Source organism: Notothenia rossii (genome assembly GCF_949606895.1).
Source record: "Notothenia rossii genome assembly, chromosome: 3".
NCBI classification, from domain to species: domain Eukaryota; kingdom Metazoa; phylum Chordata; class Actinopteri; order Perciformes; family Nototheniidae; genus Notothenia; species Notothenia rossii.
In genome coordinates, this window is record NC_136901.1 from 3,728,611 (window position 1) to 3,738,747 (window position 10,137).

A 10,137-nucleotide genomic window follows, 5' to 3' on the forward strand; every position below is an offset into this window, starting at 1 on the left:
GTTTGTTGGACCGTCAATCATTCATAGGATCTCCCTAAAGATTGAAGAGAATGGGCTTCCCCCAATTAGTCGGGTAAATGTTACACACAAAACAAAAAAATATGTAGGTAGGTGTTGCATTTTAGTGGACGTTCTTTCTTAAATTGTCCGGCAATTGTCGTCTTACCTTTAGTGGTCAAAATCTTAGGTCTTCTGTTTCTTTTCCGCAAAAGTTGTCACAGAAATTGTCGTCTTACCTTTAGGTGTCGCGCAAAAATTGTTGCAGCAATTCTCGTCCTACCTTTAGTTGTCAAAATCTTCTCCAGAATTGTCGTCTGATCCAAATGTAAAATTTATGACATTACAAATAAATAGCATGATTCCAATCAAGGTCATTAATTAATTGAGGTCCCCCAAGGTAAATGTAATAGTTTACTAAAGTATAACTTACATTTAAACATAATTACATTAGATTAAAAAATCATTCTTTGAAGATAATTCTGTAAAAAACGTTTTTTTTAGTATTGAATGAGGTGATGAAGTTGAGTGCTGTATTAGGGGCAGTGACACAATTATAACAATCTTATGCAGGTGTGGAGGCTACTTTTAGTTAAAATGTGTCCTACCTGGTTTGATGTCTTGCGTGTAGAGGTTGCTGAAAATGAAGACAAAACAGTCTCAGTTATTCAGTTACAGTGATTGCATAGTAAGAATCACACACCGCCTTGAGAATGACTGAGTATGTTGCTACACCATTGCATCTTTAAAATGTCATTCACTACATATTTAGCCAGAGACAGCCTAAAATATATTTGTATTCAACAAATGGCCGTCACAATGAAGTCAAATAATGAACATGAGATCATATTATATCAGTTTCATCAATAAAGGCCTTAATCCAATAAATAACTTTCATCATGAAAAACAAGGTGCAGGTGTGGAGGCTACTTTCAGTTAAAATGCGTCTTACCTGCTTTGATAGGGATCAGATGAGGACTGATGTCTTTCTTGGGCTGTGTAGTTTCTCCTAGACTTTTCTGATGCGTGAAGAGATTAATGGTAATGAAGACAACCTGAAAAAAGTGTTCCTTCCACCGCCCAAACACCCTATCAGGTGAGGTCAACAGCGTCCCATCATTACTATACACAGCTTGGATGGTTCTCTGCTTCTCCCTCCTGAGGTGCCGGGCAGTTTATCCAGAACAGCTCTGGTTGAAGTCCTTCTTTCTTTCTTTTTTTTGGATTACTGCAGATTTGTATTCCATATTTTATTCCATTTCTATGTAAAACTGTTATATTTTACTATATTTTATATTATTGTTTATATTTTTCTAGTTCTCTATCCGTGTTTTAAAAAAATAATATTGTCAAAACATACGGCCTCAGGTCCGATGAGAAATAACAACATCGATCACCGACCTTCTGCCTAGGTTGCTCAGGTACCATGTACACTTATGAGCATCCTTATGTTCTAACATGGTGTTTGTTATGGACCATACGTGAAAAACACATAGGTCCAGAAACAAAATCAGGTTCAGATCAGGACGCTTTCTTATTGGGGGGGGGAGGAAATGTTCACGTTTCGAAAGTTTTAACTGCTGCTAGTTGAGATTTAAGTTTTTGAAACTTGTTTTTTGCAGACAAAGCCCTTTTGTAGGTTTAAGTAAACATTGTCTTGCACTATTATATTTGTTTTATTTGTTTTATGTCCCATATATATTAATGTAGCCTTTTTGGAGGAGCCTGCTTTGCTAGCTGTAGGGACACACAATGAAATTTGACACACAAAAATAAAATAAAATCTTACCTTTAAATGTGAAAATGGTGGGACGGTCTTTCTTAAATTGTTGCAGAAATTGTGGTCTTAGCTTTAGTTGTCGAAATCGTAGGTCTTCCGTTTCTTTTCCACAATTGTCGTCGGATCCAAATGTAAAATGTGTGACATTAAAAATAAATAGCACGATTCCAATCAAGGTCTGTAATTAATTGAGGTCCCCTAAGGTAAATGTAATAGTTTACCGAAGTAAAACTTACATTTAAACATAATTACATTAGGTTAAGGCGAGACACGGCAGGCAAAAACATCGTTTTTCAAGCACTTGTCAATTTTGAGATTTTGTGCTATTTTGATTCTATAACATGTTTTCTTTCAGGCTTTTGGAAGGAAAACGTAAAAAATACATATTTAAGTGTTTGTTTTACTAGTTTGTCTATTTGCGTCTGTAGATTTCTCCTAAATTCACCAAAAGTTTGCATTCTAACGTAACATAAAGTACCGCGACCGCTGTTTGCACCATGTCATCAGAGATATCGTTGGAAAGCAATAAAGGAAACCAAATATGGTCATTTCCTTTGTAATCGAATGTTAGCACTATAGGGCACACAGGGAGGATTTGCCAGGTTTAGGAGTTCCCCAAAGTGTTCCTTCCACCGCCCAAACCCCCTATCAGGTGAGGTCAACAGCGTCCCATCATTACTATACACAGCTTGGATGGTTCTCTGCTTCTCCCTCCTGAGGTGCTGGGCAGTTTATCCAGAACAGCTCTGGTTGAAGTCCTTCTTTCTTTCTTTTTATTTTATTACTGCACATTTGTATTCCATATTTTATTCCATTCCATTTCTATGTATAACTGTTATATTTTATTATATTTTATATTATTGTTTATATTTTTCTAGTTCTCTATCCGTGTTTTCAAAAAAATGATTGTCAAAACATACGGCCTCAGGTCCGATGAGAAATAACAACATCGATCACCGACCTTCTGCCTAGGTTGCTCAGGTACCATGTACACTTATGAGCATCCTTATGTTCTAACATGGTGTTTGTTATGGACCATCAGTGAAAAACACATAGGTCCAGAAACAAAATCAGGTTAAGATCAGGGACGCTTTTTAGTTTTTTCACGTTTCGAAAGTACTCACTGAATATGATACTAATGTGTTGAGCTTTGTGATAAATTGACTGTTGTGCTGCTAGTTGAGATTTCAGTTTTTGAAACTTACTTTTTGCAGAAAAAGCAATTTTGTAGGTTTACTTTAACATTGTCTTCCACCATTATATTTGTTTTATGTTTTGTATGTCCTACATATATTAATATTGCATTGTTGGAGGAGCCTGTGACTTAAGTTTTTCATTGCTTGAGCTTGCTAAAAAGCAATCTCCCTAGTGAACTTGGAATTAGAGTCCCCCTTTATTCTGGGTTTTGGATGCTTTGGAGAACCCTACTTTAGATACTAAACCTAGCTTTAGCGCTATAGGGCACAGAGGGAGGATTTGCCAGGTTTAGGAGTTCCCCAAAGTGTTCCTTCCACCGCCCAAACACCCTATCAGGTGAGGTCAACAGCGTCCCATCATTACTATACACAGCTTGGATGGTTCTCTGCTTCTCCCTCCTGAGGTGCTGGGCAGTTTATCCAGAACAGCTCTGGTTGAAGTCCTTCTTTCTTTTTTCCTTTCTTTTTTATTACTGCAGATTTATATTCCATATTTTATTCCATTCCATTTCTATGTAAAACTATTATATTTTATATTATTGTTTATATTTTTCTAGTTCTCTATCCATGTTTTTTTTTAAAACGATTGTCAAAACATACGGCCTCAGGTCCGATGAGAAATAACAACATCGATCACCGACCTTCTGCCTAGGTTGCTCTGGTACCATGTACACTTATGAGCATCCTTATGTTCTAACATGGTGTTTGTTATGGACCATACGTGAAAAACACATAGGTCCAGAAACAAAATCAGGTTAAGATCAGGACGCTTTCTTATTGGGGGGGGGGGGGGGGCGAGATTTTCACGTTTCGAAAGTTTTAACTGCTGCTAGTTGAGATTTAAGTTTTTGAAACTTGTTTTTTGCAGACAAAGCCCTTTTGTAGGTTTAAGTAAACATTGTCTTGCACTATTATATTTGTTTTATTTGTTTTATGTCCCATATAAATTAATGTAGCCTTTTTGGAGGAGCCTGCTTTGCTAGCTGTAGGGACACACAATGAAATTTGACACACAAAAAGAAAATAAAATCTTACCTTTAAATGTGAAAATGGTCGGACGTTCTTTCTTAAATTGTTGCAGAAATTGTGGTCTTACCTTTAGTTGTCGAAATTGTAGGTCTTCTGTTTCTTTTCCACAATTGTCGTCTGATCCAAATGTAAAATGTCTGACATTAAAAATAAATAGCATGATTCCAATCAAGGTCTGTAATTAATTGAGGTCCCCCAAGGTAAATGTAATAGTTTACTAAAGTATAACTTACATTTAAACATAATTACATTAGATTAAAAATCATTCTTTGAAAATATTTCTGTAAAAAATGTTTTTTTTTAGTAATGAATGAGGTGATGAAGTTGAGTGCTTTGTTAGGGGCAGTGACACAATTATAACAATTATATGCAGGTGTGGAGGCTACTTTTAGTCAAAATGTGTCCTACCTGGTTTGATTTCTTGCTAGCTACTGTCTGCTGTACGCACCTCTTACGAAATGAACTATAAATGAACTATAGTATTACTATAGTATACTGTAAGAGTTGTGTAGTGTCCTATAGTCAGTTTGTAGAGTCCTATAGTCAGTTTGTGTTCTGTAGTATTTTTCCCCTGCTATCGTATTACTATAGTTTTTTCTGTAGTGCCATTTTATTAGCTTTAGTAGCCCTATAATATTTCAATAGTAATACTATGTATCTAGATCTTTGTAGTATTCCTATATTATTTTAAATAGTATAACTATAGTATAATATATATAGTGTTTCATAGTTGTTTTTTGAACACACTATAGAACACTCCTATATCATGATATTGTCATAGTGAATGCATATTATTACTATAGTGTTTATAAAAGCATTACACTCCTAAAATTAATGTGTCATTTTTTTTATATCAAATTAATTGATAGTTCAGGCATTTATCAAACCTGGCAACTCTGGGCTTCCTGGCAGCTGTCAATCAAAGTCCAGTGGCTCCGCCCCAAAGTGTGAGAAACTTTTCACGCGCGCGAAGACAGACTCCGCGAGCGAGTGAGGCTGACACTCCCGCGAGCGAGCAAGAGGGCTGTCTGCCCGCGAGGGTCATTTCATGCGCGTGTAAAAGCACATTTTCTGCTCGTGAGTAGCTGGTTTTGCGAGCTAGAATATTGACCCAAATCTGACTCCATACCAGCGGTAACCCGAGGAGTTAAAGGAGAGTGACAGGTAGCATGAGAAGAAGAGGGAGAGAAAGTTTCAGCCAGCTTGACTTCTAGTGGTGCAGCGACGCGTCCTAAAACCCTGTTATAATCTATCGATTAGATTTATGATTAGAAAATTATAAAAGCAGGGTAGACATGTGGAGATTATCCGGCTGAACAAAACGTGCATTTATCAAACAGGTTTGTTTTCCACAGACCTTATTTCCAGCTATTTTCCAAAACCCTGTGGAGAAATCCCATTGCTTTTTTGACAAGGGAACCAGCAGCTAACTTCCTGGTTTTAGGACGCGTCACTGCACCTCTCAATATGATGTCAATATAAACAAGGTCTTCTGTCGGCTCTGTACATCAATGCCGACCTATGCTGACAAGTAAGTGAAGAGTAGACAATATAAAGGTATTGGCTATAGGGAAATATCCGAGCAGTTTAGGATAATGAAGGTTGTAATCTAATCTACTAAATAGCCATTACATTTCTAACTCCTAATGACAGGAAGGCAGAAAGCGCATTATACAAATAATAATACTCATAATAATAGCAGACATTTTTTAACAATACAATTCCACCTACCCCTGCTTGAGTATTAATGAGTATGATGCTACACTTAACCATTGCATCTTTAACTACTTATCGTTAAAATGTGTCTTACCTGCTTTGATAGGGATCAGATGAGGACCAATGTCTTTCTTGGGCTTTGTACTTTCTCCATGTATAGGTTGCTGGTAATGAAGACAAGCTGAAAAAAGAAAAGAACCGCCTCAGTTATTCAGTTACAGTGATTGTAAAGTAAAAATCACACCGCCTGGAGTATTAATGAGTATGCAGTCACAGAAATATATCTAAAAATTAAATCACAGTGCAAAAAGGACGCTGCATTGGCCGGGAATCGAACCCGGGCCTCCCGCGTGGCAGGCGAGAATTCTACCACTGAACCACCAATGCTCGCTGAGACTAAAAATTGTGTCATTTCTTTAAATACTATAAGTTTATATATCAATATCCTATAAAAAGAATAAATACAGAAATAAATAAATAGTAGACCACAAGAGCTGACAATCATTGAAAAAGAGAACATTTCCTTAAAGGTCCCATGTCTAGCTTTTCCGGTTATTACCCGTCCCCTTGTGTGTTATGAAGGTTTTTATGCATGTAAACGGTGTGCAGAGTCAAAACCCTCAAAGTGCACCCTGTAGCGAGTAAAACTCTAAAACAGAAAAACCTCCCCAAAACGCCTCGTTGGAGATACGTCATTGTCCATTGTTTACTTCCTGGGTATCGTGACGTAGGAATGGCCAGTAGCCGCGCCCAGAGCTATGACCTGATACGGTAATGCGGTACCCAGAATCAAATGGACCAATCCGTGGAGCTGTTACGTTAAGCCCCCGCTGATTGGTCCAAATTGACCAATCCACGGACATCCTCACACACACACTCAGTGCATGCAGCTCTGCTGATCTCTCCTCCCTGGCTGCAAGCTGATAACAGAGAGTTGGGATCTCTCTGAAATGCTCTCTGCAGACCCATTCTCACTGCGTTTATCAACCTTTCTCTTACTCAATATCAAGCCACACTTATTGTTTTTACTTCGGCTGTGACTGTGTGTCTGCTCAGGGTGAGTTTGGCTGTGTTTCGCTGTGGCTAAACAAGGAAACCACACCTCCACGGAGCTCAGCGCGATTCACAACGTCCCGACCAATCAGAGCACACTGTGCTCACAGGGAGGGTGGGGGCTGGAGCTACTGGAGCTACAATGAGCCGTTAAAGGCAGAGAGTGAAATTCAGTGAATACACATAGTTTACAGAGATGCTGTATGAGAAACCAATGTGAGTTTGGAAAATTGCACGATATAAATCTATTCTAGTAGACCTCAACAATGGAATTATGATCATTGGAAATGGCCATGACATGGGACCTTTAAATAAATAAAAAAGTTGTGCGCCCAACGTGGGGCTCGAACCCACGACCCTGAGATTAAGAGTCTCATGCTCTACCGACTGAGCTAGCCGGGCCATACTTCCAATAAAAAAGGTTCTTTTTTTAAAGCAACTCATTTTAATTGTTTGGGCAGACAAAACAAATCATTTCAGCCTAAAGGAAAAATATGAAAGCAACGATCAGTGTAAAGAGGCCTGTAAAATATCAGCAGCTAAAGAAAAAAATTCCTCCTTAATTACCATCAACCGGAATGTGTTTCACTGTATGTCTAAAAAATCACGTACCCACTGTATCACAAAGACAACACTTATATGGCAAAACAATCACACAATAATCCTAATAAAAAATAACTCTTGACACGTTGTTAAAACAAAAGATGTGCCCCGTGTGAGGCTCGAACTCACGACCTTCAGATTATGAGACTGACGCGCTGCCTACTGCGCCAACGAGGCTCTGAACAATGCTAAACAGGAAGTCTTTAAATAGGCACTAAGAGTATAATGAGCAACAAATATGAAAATGTAATACTAGTGGGAAAATGTATTGGGTTATATCATCAGACATCAGCAAAGAATTGCTGGAATAATACCCCTAAATGCTCTCATATTAAATATAAAGCACAATGCATTGGTTGTAGTGTCACTCATTGTCCACCAGATGGAGCCAAAGCAATGCTCGCTCCCCACTGCAGTTTCTATATAGTTTCTACATCACAGTGCTCACAAAACTGATATAATGTCTATAAAAGAGTACAAAACACCCAGTTTAAAGTTAATGGACGGTGTACAAGCATTAGAAATTGTCTAAAATATACAAGAAAGACAATACAACCTCACTTTCAACAACCTATATATCAGCAGACATGCTAAAAATGCTAACAAATAGCTCTCTACACATCATGCACAGACTGCCACCCGATGCCCTAGTTTCTATATCACTGTGTTCCCAAAAAGTGTAAAAAGGGTTAAATACAACCACTTTAAAGCTTATGGGAGGTATGAAAACATTGGAAGTTGTGTAAAATATACAAGAAAGCCAATGCAACTTCACTTTCAACAACATGTATGCTAAAAAAATGCTAAACAAATAGCTCTATCTACCATCATGTACAAACTGCCACCCGATGCCCTAGTAACTATATCACTGTGCTTACAAAAACTGATATAATGCCTATAAAAGAGTACAAAACACCAACTTCAAAGCTAATGGAAGGTATACAAGCATTGGAAATTGTCTAAAAATATACAAGAAAGCCAATGCAACCTCATTTTCAACAACATGTATTATCAGCAGACATGCTAGCAAATGCTAAACAAATATCTCCATATACCATGTACAGACTGCCGCCTGATGCCCTTATTTCTATATCACTGTGTTCCCAAAAAGTGTAAAAATTGTAAAATACAACCACTTTACAGCTTATGGAAGGTTTAAATGCATTAGAAATTGTCTAAAATATACAAGATAGACAATACAACCTCACTTTTAACAACTTAGATATCAGCAGACGTGCCAAAGAAATGCTAAACAAATACCTCCATATACCATCATGTCAAAAGAATCTTTTACGATTATGAAAGCACTGTAAAAAGCCAATAAAGTTTCACATTTGCACGTGAAAAGCATACCATTCAAATATTTAAAAAATACAATGTAAGTAACATCAACACATGTTAACAAGATACTTTAAATAGGAACTAGGAGTATAATGAACTACAAATGTGAAAATTAAATACTAATGGGACTATATATTAGGTTATATAATCAGACATCACCAAAAAATTGCTCAACCAATATCCCTAAATGCCCATTATTAAAAAATGCATCACACATTGTAGTGCATCTTTTTGTCCACCAGATGGCGCCAAAACGCTGCTACAGCTCCCCACTGTACAAACTGCCGTTCAAATTCAATGTGGTCGCAAAAAGTGATATAATTTCTGTAAAAGGGTAAAACAAACCAAATGTGTGGTGTTATAAATAGTCCAATTATATATTAGCAGACATACTAGAACTGAAATACCATAACAATTTTTTATTTTTGCTAAACTGGTAAAACAAAGCAACTAGTCAAAAGTATACGGGAAATTACAAATGTATTCAGAATTCAACTTAAAAACGGCCCACTCAGACTGAAAGCCCTGTAAAAAGGCCTTCAAGTCAATATTTGCCCGTGAAAAGCTCAAATATAGCGAAAAAACTCAATATAATTAACGTTAACATGGGCCTTTTGAATATGACGTCACTCCCCAAATCCTTTTATCGTGGCCTTTACTTAATTTCCAGCGAACTGCCACAAAATGTATGATTTACTTTCCTTAAAATGTTAAAACAAACCCCACCGTAAACTTAATAGACGTTCAATATAATAGTACATAACGTCAATTCAGCTTCAAGACACGAGGGGTCCTATTAGCTCTGAAGCTAGCTGCTAGCCACTTAGCAAAGCCCCCAATGGCAAACTATCTTCTTATACACGGTTTTAAATCGACAAAAAACAACGAAGTCACAAAAGGAACACATTTACATAATCGTTTAGTTAATAAGAATAATTGAACTCACCGAAAAGTCGAAACACTTCTTTGGTTGAACAGCTTTCTCTGTGTTAACCCTAACCCTCCAGCGTCTCCAAAGGCTCATTTCCAATTGTCCGGAGTTGGTTGAAGTCCTTCTGAATGTCCGATGAATCCCCCGAAATTAGTTTTAAATACCAAGAATACATATCTCGAAACGTTAACTTGTTCCGAATTATTAAAAAAACTATAACTTAAGACTAAATGTGTAATAAAACGCGAATAACTGCGGATATAAAGAGCCACTGCTAGTCACCTCACTGTCGCGAACATCAAAGAACTCAGCCGCCAATTGAGCAGCAGCCAATGAGAAGGCAGAGAATGACCACGAGCTGGTGTTCACGTGCACACAGAAGGTGAAAGCATGGCGCTGAGTGCAAAACATCGTGCCACACAAAATAACATGTTTTAATCAGCGCCATGTAAAGAGAATTCTATTATATGGCTCTGGTTTTAATACTATAT